Below are 13,885 nucleotides of genomic sequence, written 5' to 3'. Positions count from 1 at the left end.
CACCGAGACGAGAAATGAATCGACTCAGGGCGGCCAAACAACCAGTCAGCTTCTAAACGTCATGCACTCGCATGGGGCGTTTCATTCAGAGGATGGTATCAACTTTTTCTAGATTGGCGTCGATCCCTCGTTCGGAAACAAGAAAACCGAGTAACTTTCCTCCTGGAACTCCGAATGTGCACTTTGACGGATAGAGCTTGATATCGTACCTTCTCAGGTTGGCAAAGGTTTCTGCAAGGTCAGTCAATAGGTCGGAACCTTTGCGAGATTTGACCACAATGTCATCCATGTATGCTTCCACATTCCGACTGATTTGAGTGAGCAGGCACTTCTGAATCATTCTCATGAATGTGGCTCCGGCATTTTTCAAACCAAAAGGCATGGTGACATAGCAAAAACACCCGAATGGGGTGATGAAGGTTGTTTTTATTTCATCAAGACCATACAGTCGGATCTGATGATATCCGGAATACGCATCTAAGAGATACAAGCGCTCGCACCTCGCAGTCGAGTCAACAATCTGATCGATGCGAGGGAGAGGGAAGTGATCTTCCGGGCAGGCCCAATTGATATGCTTGAAATCAACGCGCATAAGAAGTCAATAATCCTTCTTAGGGACCATGACTACATTGGCTAACCACTCGGAGTGGTAGATTTCACGGATGAACTCTGCTGCCAATAGTCGAGCCACTTCCTCGCCAATTGCTTTCCTCTTCTGTGCGGCGGACCGCCGAAGGTGCTCTTTGACGGGTTTTACCTTGGGGTCGACACGCAAACGGTGCTCGGCCAGTCCCTTGGGTACACCTGGCATGTCAGAAGGTTTCCATGCAAAGATGTCCCAGTTCTCACGGAGGAACTGTACGAGCGCTTCCTCCTATTTGCTCTCGAGTGTTGTTGATATATGAGTCGGTGCGGCATTGGGATCTGTCGGGTGAATATGAACCGGCTTTGTTTCACCAGTCGACTGAAATGCGGAATCTATGGCAGGCTTCTTGGCTCGGAACAAGTCACTCGATCTGCATTCTTCTGATATTCTTGGAATTCAACTGCTGCCATCTGTGCATCGGTGATTTTGGAACCTTTCTGGAAACATTCCTCAGCCTTCTGCCGATTGCTAGTAACCGTGATCACACCTTTGGGGCCAGGCATCTTCAGCTTGAGATACACATAACATGGTCGAGCCATAAAACATGCATAGGTTGGCCTACCCAGAATGGCATGATAGGCACTCTGGAAATCCACAACTTCAAATGTCAACTTCTCCTTACGATAATGCATGGAATCACCGAAAACCACGTCAAGGGCAATCTGGCCGAGTGATTCGGCTTTCTTTCCAGGGATAACACCATGAAAACTCATGTTGCTCTCGCTAAGTTTGGACATCGGAATGCCCATCCCCTTCAAGGTTTCCGCGTAAAGGATGTTCAAACCACTGCCACCGTCCATCAGTACTTTAGTTAGTCGAGTGCCCCCAACCACGGGGTCGACCACCAATGCTTGCCTCCCAGGGGTGGCTACACAAGCAGGATGGTCAGACTGGTCGAACGTGATGGATGTCTGAGACCATCTCAGGTATGTGGTCGTCGTCGCAGGAGCGACCATATTCACTTCTCTGTTGATGACCTTCAATCGACTCTTGCTTTCAACAGCAGCAAAAATCATCAGAGTGGAATTGACTTTGGGATAACCATCATCTTCCTATTCATCCTCATCTTTGTCCGACTCTTTCTCCTTCTCATTGGGATGTTTCTCTCGGAACTGCTGGATTAGGAGTCGATATTGTCGAGTCGTATGCTTCGGGTAAATCAGATTACCTTCTTCATCTTTCTTCGTGTGGATGTGACATGGCAAATCTAGCACGTCATTCCCTGCTTGATCCTTTACCTTCTTAGGGGGCCAGGGACCCTTAGGTTTTCCCTTAAACTTTCCTTGAGTCACTGCTGCAATCTCTCCAGGTGTCGCTGGTTCGGCCTTACGCTTCTATTTCCAACTGGAGTTACCTCCACCAGCCTCTTGGCCGACTGGTTTGCTCTTCCCGCTATGGAGTCGATCCTCTTCTTCTCTGTTAGCGTACAGGGTTGCTATCTCCATCATCCGATCCAGAGTCATATCCCCAGTCCGACTGAATTTCAAGACCAACTCTCTGTATTTGACGCCTTCCTTGAAAGCGCACACTGCTGGATGCTCTGAAATATTTTCGACGGTGTGATGCAAAGTGGACCACCTCTGGATAAAATCTCTCAAGGTCTCACTCGGCTTCTGCACACAATGCTGCAACTCGGTCAATCCCGCTGGTCGTTTGCAAGTGCCTTCGAAAGTTCTAACGAACACTCGAGCCAGTTCTTCCCAACTGTATATACTGCTCGGAGCCAATTGACTCAACCACGCTCAGGCTGACCCTTCCAACATCAGAGGGAGATGTTTCATCACAACTTCATCGTTTCCACCGCCAATCTGTACAGCCACTTGGTAATCTTCAACCCAAGTTTCAGGCTTGGATTCATCGGTGAACTTACTGACCCCGGACGCCAACCTGAAGTTGGGAGGAATCACCGCTGCCCTGATGGCCCTGCTAAAACACTCGGGACCGGAAACATGCACTCTGCTGCCACTTGGACAATCTCTACCAGGATCTTCTCTATGTGCTCTGTTCCGGTCGACCAGGCCTTAAACAAGGATAGACCTCGCGTCGAAGCCCGGTTCCCTTGGGTCGACTGAAGCTCCGCACTCACCATTGTGACGAAGCCTGTCATTGTTCCGCCGAGGCACATACGATGCACTCCCCGGAGGAGGTGTGGGTCCTCAATGACGATTGTCGCGGTCGAGTGGATGATCATACTGCCCATGGCCCTGCTGTGAATCCTATTCCGCGACTGAGATACTGTTGTGTTCTACTCTCCTGCTGCCCGGAGCAAGGCCCGGATCTGCATTAACCCTCTGTCAGCTTCTGACTGGGAAGGTTGGATCGATTCTGCTATTCGGGCTGCAGCTGTGAGATTCTAAATCAGAGTGCGGTATATACCTTAGGTGGAGGCGGAAAAAGTTGTCGTCGACTGGACTCATGGATCCGCTCCTGAGCGCGCTTGTCGAGAGCATGCTGAAGGTTATCCAGTCGAGTGCGCTCAGCCAAATTAGCTAGGCGCACCTCCTCCAAGGCCCGAGCCTCGGGAGTTTCTGCAACGATGGGCGTGTGGAGTGCATCAATGTTGGGGCGACGAAGTTCTTCCCTCTGCTGCGAAGAGAGGGGTTCAGGTCGGTATTCCTCGTGGACGCGCGACGGATCGCCGCCCCGTCTCCGCTGCCTTCACGACGGAAGTCGGGTGGGCTGTGAGGTCCGTCGACCATCAAGACTTTAGCCACAGGGTCGCTGCTATCGCACTCGGATGCGGTCTCCGCGGAGCCAGTCGAACAGGCCGTGGAGAGTTTCGTCGGGCTCGATTGCTGCTACTTGATGGGTGGTCGACCATCGAGCCACCACGTGTTTCATCCACCGCTGAAGCCGCGATCGACCAGATCGCTTGCGGCGACGAACGGCGGGGAGTGAAAACACCGTCATGGTCGACTGATAGTGAGTCGACGGCTGCCGAAGGAGAACACCACGCACGCACGCTCGGAAGTGCGTTGCCCCTCGGACGGGGAGTGCCTCAACGTCCAGGGGAGCTTCTTGAAGCCACGTGGAGTCATCAGCGATGAAAATGAGTGCGCCGAGACAGATCTCGCGGCCCTTAGCCAATCCGCCGCCGGAAACCATGACGATGACGATCGGAAAAACTTGCAACTTCACCAGCAAGTTGCTAAGATACCTGCCCCATGGTGGGCACCAACTGTCGTGGTCCTGTGACTGACAATAGAAAGGGGGTTAGGTATGGAGAGGCAAGATCTTAGCTATGGTGAAGGTGTACACACGAGGTTTACGAGTTCAGGCCCTTCTCAGTGGAAGTAACAGCCCTACGTCTCGGTGCCCGGAGGCGGTCGATTGGATTATGCGTGTGATATTACAGGAGGTGCGAACCCTTGTCCTGGAGGAGGGGGTGGCTTATATAGAGTGCGCCAGGACCCCCATCCGCCTCCATTACAAGGGGCTTAATGTACATAAAGTAAGGGGTGTTACTGGTAACGCCACCCTTAAATACTCTTAATGCTTATAAAGACTAAGGGGTGAACGTCCGACCGTTGCGTTCTCTTCCGACTCCTGGTCTTCGATAGTCGAGTGACTCTCCATATGGTCGAGTGATGGTAGTGAGGAGGACCTCCGAGTGATGTAGCCGGCGAGTGGATTGCGAGTGCTCTCCTGTGGACTCTTGGTCTTTTTATCTTCCAGGGTAGTGACCTTGGGTACGACATATAGGTCGGTCCTATGACCCTACCCCAGGTCTGTATCCTCGTCAGAAGGGATGACCAAGTTCGGAATAGCTGAGCTCTGTAGTTCCCCCATCATGAATCCTACTTGGAAGCGAGAGGTAACTTCTTGATCCTCCTCCATGGCATCTATCATTTTCAAGTCAGCTTCCATCTCATCCTCCGTTGATGGTCCAAAGTGATAAGCATCGCTGTTTGCTTCTGGACCTGGCATCGGGTGAGACACCCGACTCTCCCCGACTGACTCTTGAGAAGACATCTTGTTCTAAATCTGTAACAGAAACAGCTCGAAACGGAAACAGAAGATTTTTGCGTGATACGGTGGTCAAAACCTTTGGGAGATTATATAATGATTTTTTACCGACCAAGAGAAATAATGTGCAAGAAAACAGAGTCCGGGAGGCACGAGAGGTGCCCATGAGATAGGGGGCGCGCCCTCCACCTTCGTGGAGGCCTCGTGTCCTTCCCGGATTACTTCTTGCTTTCCAAAAAAATTAAATATTCCAAAATAGAGAAAAATTGCCATTAGAACTGTTTTGGAGTCGGTTTACTTACCACATACCTATTCCTTTTAGGAGTTTGAAACGTTCTGGAAAGTGTCCCTTATGTATTCCTTCGGGGTTATGGTTTCGACAATATTAGTTTCAACATTGATAGGATTACCTGAGATATAATGTTTAATTCTTTGACCGTTCACCACCCTCGGACTTGTGCCTTTGAAGTTGTTGATTTTTATGGCACCGGAATGATAGACCTCCTCGATAATGTAAGGACCTTCCCATTTAGAGAGAAGTTTTCCTGCAAAAAATCTTAAACGAGAGTTGAATAGCAACACATAATCACCTACATTAAACTCATGCTTTTGTATTCTTTTGTCATGCCATCTTTTAACCTTTTCTTTGAACAGCTTGGCATTCTCATAGGCTTGGGTTCTTCATTCATCGAGTGAGCTAATATCAAATAACCTATTCTCACCGGCAAGTTTGAAGTCATATTTGAGCTCTTTAATAGCCCAATATGCTTTATGTTCAAGTTCGAGAGGTAAGTGACATGCTTTTCCATAAACCATCTTATACGGAGACATACCCATAGGATTTTTATATGCAGTTCTATAGGCCCATGATGCATAATCAAGTTTCTTGGACCAATTCTTTCTAGATCTATTAATAGTCTTTTGCAAAATTAATTTGAGCTCTCTATTAGTCAACTCTACTTGACCACTAGACTATGGGTGATAAGGAGATGCAATTCTATGATTAACATCATACTTAGCAAGCATTTTACGAAAAGCACCATGAATAAAATGTGAACCACCATCAGTCATTAAGTATCTAGGGACTCCAAACCTCGGGAAAATAGCTTCTTTAAGCATCTTAATAGAGGTGTTATGATCAGCACTACTAGTTGGAATAGCTTCTAACCACTTAGTAACATAAGCAACAACAACTAAAATATGTGTATATCCATTAGAGGCGGGAAAATGTCCCATATAATCAAAGCCCCAAACATTAAATGGTTCAATAACAATAGAATAGTTCATAGGCATTTCTTGACGTCTACTAATATTACAAATTCTTTGACATTCATCACAAGACAAGACAAACTTACGAGCATCTTTGAAGAGAGTACGCCAATAAAAACCGGATTGCAATACCTTATGTGCAGTTCTATCTCCAGCGTGGTGTCCTCCATATGGTTCGGAGTGACACTTCCGTAGGATCTGTTCATGCTCATGCTCAGGTACACAACGTCTAATAACACCATCTACTCCTTCTTTATAAAGGTGTGGGTCATCCCAGAAGTAATGTCTTAAATTGTAAAAGAACTTTTTCTTTTGCTGGTATGTGAAACTAGGTGGTATAAATTTAGCAACAATGTAATTAGCATAATCAGCATACCATGGAGCAGTACGAGAAGCATTAATGACCGCTAATTGTTCATCAGGAAAGCTATCATCAATAGGTAGTGGGTCATCAAGAACATTCTCTAACCTAGACAAGTTGTCTGCAACGGGGTTCTCAGCTCCCTTTCTATCAATAATATGTAAATCAAATTCTTGGAGAAAGAGAACCCATCTAATAAGTCTAGGCTTAGCATCTTTATTTTCCATAAGATATTTAATAGCAGCATGATCAGTGTGAATAGTAACTTTAGAATCAACAATATAAGGTCTGAACTTATCACAATCAAATACAACTGCTAAGAATTCTTTTTCAGTAGTAGCATAATTTCTGTGGGCAGTATCAAGAGTTTTACTAGCATACTGGATAACATTTAATTTCTTATCAACTCTTTGCCCTAGAACAACACCTACAGCATAATCACTAGCATCACACATAATTTCAAAGGGTAAATTCCAATCAGGTGGCTGAACAATAGGAGCAGTGATCAAAGCTTTCTTAAGTACTTCAAATGCTTCTACACAATCATCATCAAATATAAAAGGAATATCTTTTTGCAATAAATTAGTCAGAGGCCTAGAGATTTTAGAAAAGTCCTTAATGAACCTCCTATAGAAACCGACATGACCAAGGAAACTTCTTATACCTTTTATGTCCTTGGGACATGGCATCTTTTCAATAGCATCAACTTTAGCTTTATCAACTTCAATACCTCTCTTAGAAATCTTATTGCCTTCATTAACCATAAAGTGGCACTTTTCCCAATTCAACACGAGACTAGTGTCTTCACATCTCTGCAAAACTCGATCCAGGTTGCTCAAGCAATCATCAAAAGAAGATCCATAAACAGAAAAATCATCCATGAATACCTCACAAATCTTTTCAAAAAAGTCAGAGAATATAGCCATCATGCATCTTTGAAAGGTAGCAGGTGTATTACATAAACCAAAAGGCATGCGTCTATAAGCAAAAGTACCGAAAGGGCAAGTAAAAGTAGTTTTTGATTGATCCTCTGCTGACACAGGTATTTGAGAGAAACCAGAATAACCATCTAGAAAGCAGAAATGTGTGTGTTTGGATAGTCTTTCTAGCATTTGAATAATAAAAGGTAAAGGGTAATGATCTTTCTTAGTAGCTTTAATTAATTTACTGAAAATCAGTTACCATCCTATATCCTGTAATAATTCTTTGCGGAATCAATTCATCTTTATCATTAGGAACAACAGTAATACCTCCCTTCTTAGGAACGCAATGGACAGGGCTTACCCAATCACTATCAGCAATGGGATATATTATACCTGCCTCAAGGAGCTTTAGTATCTCCTTTCTTACCACTTCTTTCATCTTAGGATTTAACCGTCGTTGAGGATCTCTAACTGGTTTGGCATCTTTCTCCAATTTTATTTTGTGTTGGCATAGAGTGGGACTAATGCCCTTAAGATCATCCAGAGTATATCCAATAGCAGCACGGTGCTTCTTCAGAGTTTACAATAATCTTTCCTCTTCTTGCTCTGAAAGGTTAGCACTAATAATAACAGGATATATCTTCTTTTCATCAAGATAAGCATATTTAAGATTATCAGGTAAAGGTTTGAGCTCAAAAATGGGATCACCCTTGGGTGGAGGGGGATCCCCTAGGATTTCAACAGGTAAGTTGTGTTTCAGAATAGGACCCTATTGAAGGAATACTTCATCCATTTTCCTTCTTTCATTCATAAACATATCATTTTCATGGTCTAGCAAATATTGTTCTAACGGATCAGTAGGAGGCACGGCAATAGAAGTAAGACCAATAATTTCATCCTTACTAGGTAATTCTTTATCACGGGGTTGTCTACGAAACTTAGCAAAATTAAACTCATGAGACATATCCCCTAAGCCAATTGTAACAACATCCTTTTCGCAATCTATCCTGGCATTAACAGTATTCAAGAAGGGTCTACCAAATATAATGGGACAAAAGTCATCTTGTGGGGAACCAAGAACAAGAAAATTAGCAGGATATTTAACTTTCCCACACAAGACTTCAACATCTCTAACAATCCCAACTGGTGTAATAGTATCTATATTGGCAAGCTTAATTGTAACATCGATACCTTCTATTTCAGCGGGTGCAATATCGTGCATAATTTCTTTATAAAGGGAAATAGGTATTGCACTAGCACTAGCACACATATCACATAAGCCATTATAATAATGATCTCCTATTTTAACAGAAGTAACAGGCATGCCTACAACAGGTCTATGTATCTTAGTATCTGGTTTAGCAATATTAGCAGTTTCACCACAGAAGTAAATAACATGCCTATCTATATTATCATCCAAGAGATCTTTAACCATAGCAATACTAGGTTCAACTTTAAGTTCTTAGGGGGTGTATATGTTCCAGTATTACTCTTACGAACCACAGTTGAAGCTTTAGCATGACCCTTTATCCTAACAGGAAAAGGTGGTTTCTCAACATAAGTAGTAGGAACAATAGGATCATTATAAGTGATAGTTTTTTCTTCAACTGTAATAGGTGCAACTACTTTTACTTCAGTGGGAGGATTATATTTAAAACACTTATCCTTAGGGAGATCGGCGTGAGTAGCAAAAGATTCACAAAAACCAGTTACTATCTCAGAGTCAAGTCCATATTTAGCGCTCACTACAAGAAATCTGTTAATACATGACGGACCTGATCCGTCACAGATCAGTGGAAAACTATCATGGGTACCCGTCCACGATGGACTTGCAATCCGTCATGTATATCACGTCATAATTTGACCTCGCGCCTTACATGACGATACTTGTCCGTCATGGATCTGCCCGAGGCCCGCCAAGGCCCAATCCGTTGTGACGGAACAAACCGTCATCGATTAGCGCCAGGTAGGATTCTTGAGTGTCCAATTCAAATGACATGGCTGCCTACGTGGATACTACATTCCGTCACAAAATTCGACATGGTCTAGGACATTAACCCATTTCTTTCGGTCCAATTTTTACTTAATACAATTTTAGCATAATGCGTGGCCCAATAACAAGTATTTGCAAAGTGTATAAACTACACAGTTCAACCAATATGCATCCATTTGTATATATTTACAATGTAGCAGTTTACAAAATCCTCTAAAAAATGATAACTTACAATATATATTGAATAAAAAATCACACATCACAATTAGGAACGAGTACAATTCATTTTACATCAGCAAAACATACAAACTATCGAGGTCGATATTTAGGCTCTTACTATCGGCCCTCCTGATGGCAACCATCATGTCGTGGCTAACTGTGATGGGCAGCATCAAGTAGCCAACTTCCCAATCTTACCTGCATATTTGCAAGAACCTTAGATTTTTTTTAACAGAGATGAATAGATAGTAGAAATAATATAATTGCAACAAATATGAAAATGAATTAAATGTCCAAAATTTCTTAAATCTTACAGTGCCTAGAAATGAGATTAACATTCACTATAAGACAAGAGTAAACATGAGGATTCTTAAAATTAATCCAAAGAAAAGTGTGTCAAATGTAAGTCAAATGGCAAAGTAACAAAACACACAGCACAAAACTGATTACTATAGCAGCAGTAGTTGAGGCCATATAAACCTGTCGACGAAATTTGGTATAATCATTTCATATCGTAAGTAACCCCTACTAATGATGCCTGGACTCAAGATATTCCATTTCATATGCTCATTATTATTCGAACAAATGAAAATGAACAATTTTATCTTACAACCAATGCACCAACACTCACTGAAGGATAAAAGCTACAAAGACCATATACCTAGGTTTATAACATTACCAAATGTTGGGCACCATATGTAATTAAGAGGACAAATCTTCAAGCACTACACGCATCTAACTCTACACCAGTTTCTATTATAAACAAATAAAACAGAGTAAAGGGCGGCAGAAAGTTTATGTTTACAACTGTTCTGGATGGAGGCGTTTAGTACGTAACATCCTGAACATGGTGACATGTACTGGGAACAAGAAATTCATCATTGTGATATATATTAAATTGAGCAAAGATCAGGAGCTACTTGTACGCATCGATTATATAAGCTGATAAAGTAAAAGGACACCAGCTACTTCTAGTTACACATATAAAAAACAATACCAACGATTGTATAAGAAGCTTGGCATAAATCCAGGAACAATCGAGAGTGACTTGTACCAGATTTTGATGTTAAAAATAGCCAAGAAATCAGGGGGCTGTTTGGTTTGTGCCCCAACATGCCCTGCCAAAATTTTGGCATAGCAAAAGCGAGGGCATGACAATTTTTTTGGTGTGGTAGTGTTGTTTGGATTATAGCCGTAGCATCTACCAATTTTTGGGCAAAATGGTTGGGTTGCTGTTTGGTTTCTAGCCAATTAACATGCCACCACCAGTACTACATGCCACATATCCGTATCTGATGTGTCTTTTCTTTCTCTTTAGCAAATGAGCATTTGAGGTCCTAACTTGAAATGTTTATATAAGGAGCCAATAAATCATGATGACCAAACAGAAAAGGGGCATAAAAAAGGTTCAGTGAAGCAGCATGCACGCATGTTTGCCGAGTGAAACACACACGTACTAGCCGGCTGGATCGATACGTTCCATGGAGGCGTAAGCATACAGGCTAGCTAATTAATTTTCTGGCTCATGTAACAGCCAAGCATAATACGTGGGGATGCTAGCAGTAAGGCCAACTTCGGCTCAAAACAAAACAAACCCCAGAATACATAGTTGTCAGCTATTTTGGCTTCCCTTTTTTCTTTAAGTAGTGTTTTTCTTCCAAATGGAAATGTCTTTCATAACAAAAGATACAAAAATACAACACGTATATTTGCAGATAACAAATGTGATCAACCAAGAATTCCATGGCAACGAGCACCACCACCATCTCGGTACAATAGCATGAAAATTCATGTGGCTTAAATTGGAAATCAATATGATGGCTATTTTCACCACATAACAGAGAAGCAATGTAATAGCAGGCCTAGTTAACAAACAATCAACTCTTTTGGTCAATGGATTCAGTGAGATAAATGAATTACTTTCCCCCCATAAACAAGAAAATTCCAAGGAACCAACAGGAACATATTTTTGAACTAGTAGTCTCTTAACTAACTAGCAGATCTCACAAATTTTACACTGCTAGACTCGCACGGTCAGAGAAGAAAATTCCAAGGAACCAACATGCGGGTATCAGAAAAGGAAGTGACCATGTTTTCTGCATCAAGTTCAGTCCAGGAAAATTTGAGAGCCCCTGGGGAACTATGCTAGAGCAGAGCAATCATCACTTCGAAAGAACAGAAAAAACAGAGCGAGAGGGTCAACCTTCTTGTTCTATGCACAATCATGGTGGGCGGCGCGGACGACCTTGCTGTCCAGCTCGCCCTGCTCGTCGGGCTCGAGCGTGGGATCCCAGTCGTCACCGTCCATGGAACTAGAGAGGCGGAGAGCTCCTGTTCATCTGAACCGAAGCAAAAAAATTGATTGGGGATGAGAGAGAGAATGAAGGAATCAAGGGGAGATGAGACGAGGGGGAAAGTAGGGAGCGACATTGTGTGGGGCATGGTCGTCGCCGGCGAGGTCCAGCTCGGGCCTCCCGTAGGTCACGGTCGTCGCCCTCTGCTAGTCCGTCGCTTGCTGCTCTGAATCTCCGGATGGCGAGGCAGCTTCGCAGCCTGGGAGACAGAGGAGGGAAGCCCCTGGTGAGATCCATGGTTGGCCGCCGATTCCATGGGGCCGCTGCAACCGCCGTCGCCATGGATCTTGGGCCGCCATCATCGGTTGGAGGCGGGGAGGTGGAGGCGGAGGAGGGGGTTGAGGAGACGAGAGGCGTGGCGGCGGAGGACAGGGATGAGGAGAGGCAACGTGTGGCGGCGGCGGATGGAGAAAGAGACTGGGGGCGGGGAAGTGTGTTAGGGTTAGCTTTTATACGGGGAAAAGTTTAGGGCTTTAGGCGGGCTTGCGGAGGTGTAGTGGGCCGTTCATGACGGTTTTCAAAACTGTCAACAAAAATTCGTCATGCATTAATAGGTTTCTTGTAGTGGCTAAATCCACGAAAAGCATCGGTATTCATAAAAGGTTTAACACAATCAAACTTAGGTGTCATACCTGACTCCTTACCATCGTTGGAATCCCAATCTTCAGAGTTGCGTTTAATTCTTTCCAATAAGTCCCACTTGAATTCAATTGTCTTCAGCATGTAAGAACCAGCACGTGTAGTATCAAGCATGGTGCGATCATTGAGAGAAAGCCGATCATAAAAATTTTGAATAATCATTTCTCTTGTAAGCTCATGATTGGGGCATGAATATAACATTGACTTAAGCCTCCCCCAAGCTTTAGCGATGCTTTCACCTTCGCGAGGCCAGAAATTATATATGTAATTACAATCACGATGAACAAGATTCATAGGATAGAACTTCTGGTGAAATTCCAACTTCAATCGTTTATAGTTCCAAGATCCCGTATGATCACATAGCCTATACCATGTCAATGCATCTCCCTTAAAAGATAAAGGGAAGACCTTCCTCTTAACAACATCATCGGGATTACCTGCAAGCTTAAATAATCCACAAACTTCATACACAAAGATAAGGTGTAAATCGGGATGCAATGTTCCATCTCCTACAAAAGGATTAGCTAGCAGTTTCTCTATCATACCCGAAGGAATATCAAAGTAAATATTTTCAGTAGGTTCAGTAGGTTTAGGAGCAACTCTTTGCTCTACTGGTCGGGGTGAAGATGCTCCGAACAAGCCCCTCAAAGGATTAGTTTCCATAGTAACAAGTGACAGAAAATTTCAGCACACTATATAAATGTTTCTTACCAAGTTCCACTCACCAAAGGCGCTTCACTCCCCGGCAACGGCGCCAGAAAGGAGTCTTGATGACCCACAAGTATAGGGGATCTATCGTAGTCCTTTCGATAAGTAAGAGTGTCGAACCCAACGAGGAGCAGAAGGAAATGACAAGCGGTTTTCAGTAAGGGATTCTCTGCAAGCACTGAAATTATAGGTAATAGATAGTTTTGTGATAAGATAATTTGTAACAGGTAACAAGCAATGAAACTAAATAAGGTGCAGCAAGGTGGCCCAATCCTTTTTGTAGCAAAGGACAAGCCTGGACAATTTCTTATAATGACAAAAGCGCTCCCGAGGACACATGGGAATTATTGTAAAGCTAGTTTTCATCACGCTCATATGATTCGTGTTCGGTACTTTGATAATTTGATATGTGGGTGGACCGGTGCTTGGGTACTGCCCTTTCTTGGACAAGAATCCCACTTATGATTAACCCCTATTGCAAGCATACGCATCTACAAAAGAAGTATTAAGGTAAACCTAACCATAGCATGAAACTAGTGGATCCAAATCAGCCCCTTACGAAGCAACGGATAAACTATGGTTTAAGCTTTTGTCACTCTAGCAACCCATCATCTACTTATTACTTCCCAATGCCTTCCTCTAGGCCCAAATAATGGTGAAGTGTCATGTAGTCGACGTTCACATAACACCACTAGAGGAGAGACAACATACATCTCATCAAAATATCAAACGAATACCAAATTCACATGACTACTAATAGCAAGACTTCACCTATGTCCTCGGGAACAAATGTAACTACTCACAAAG

This window comes from Triticum aestivum, chromosome 7B (assembly GCF_018294505.1).
Source record: "Triticum aestivum cultivar Chinese Spring chromosome 7B, IWGSC CS RefSeq v2.1, whole genome shotgun sequence".
Lineage (NCBI taxonomy): Eukaryota > Viridiplantae > Streptophyta > Magnoliopsida > Poales > Poaceae > Triticum > Triticum aestivum.
Note: the sequence above shows the minus strand (reverse complement) of the source record.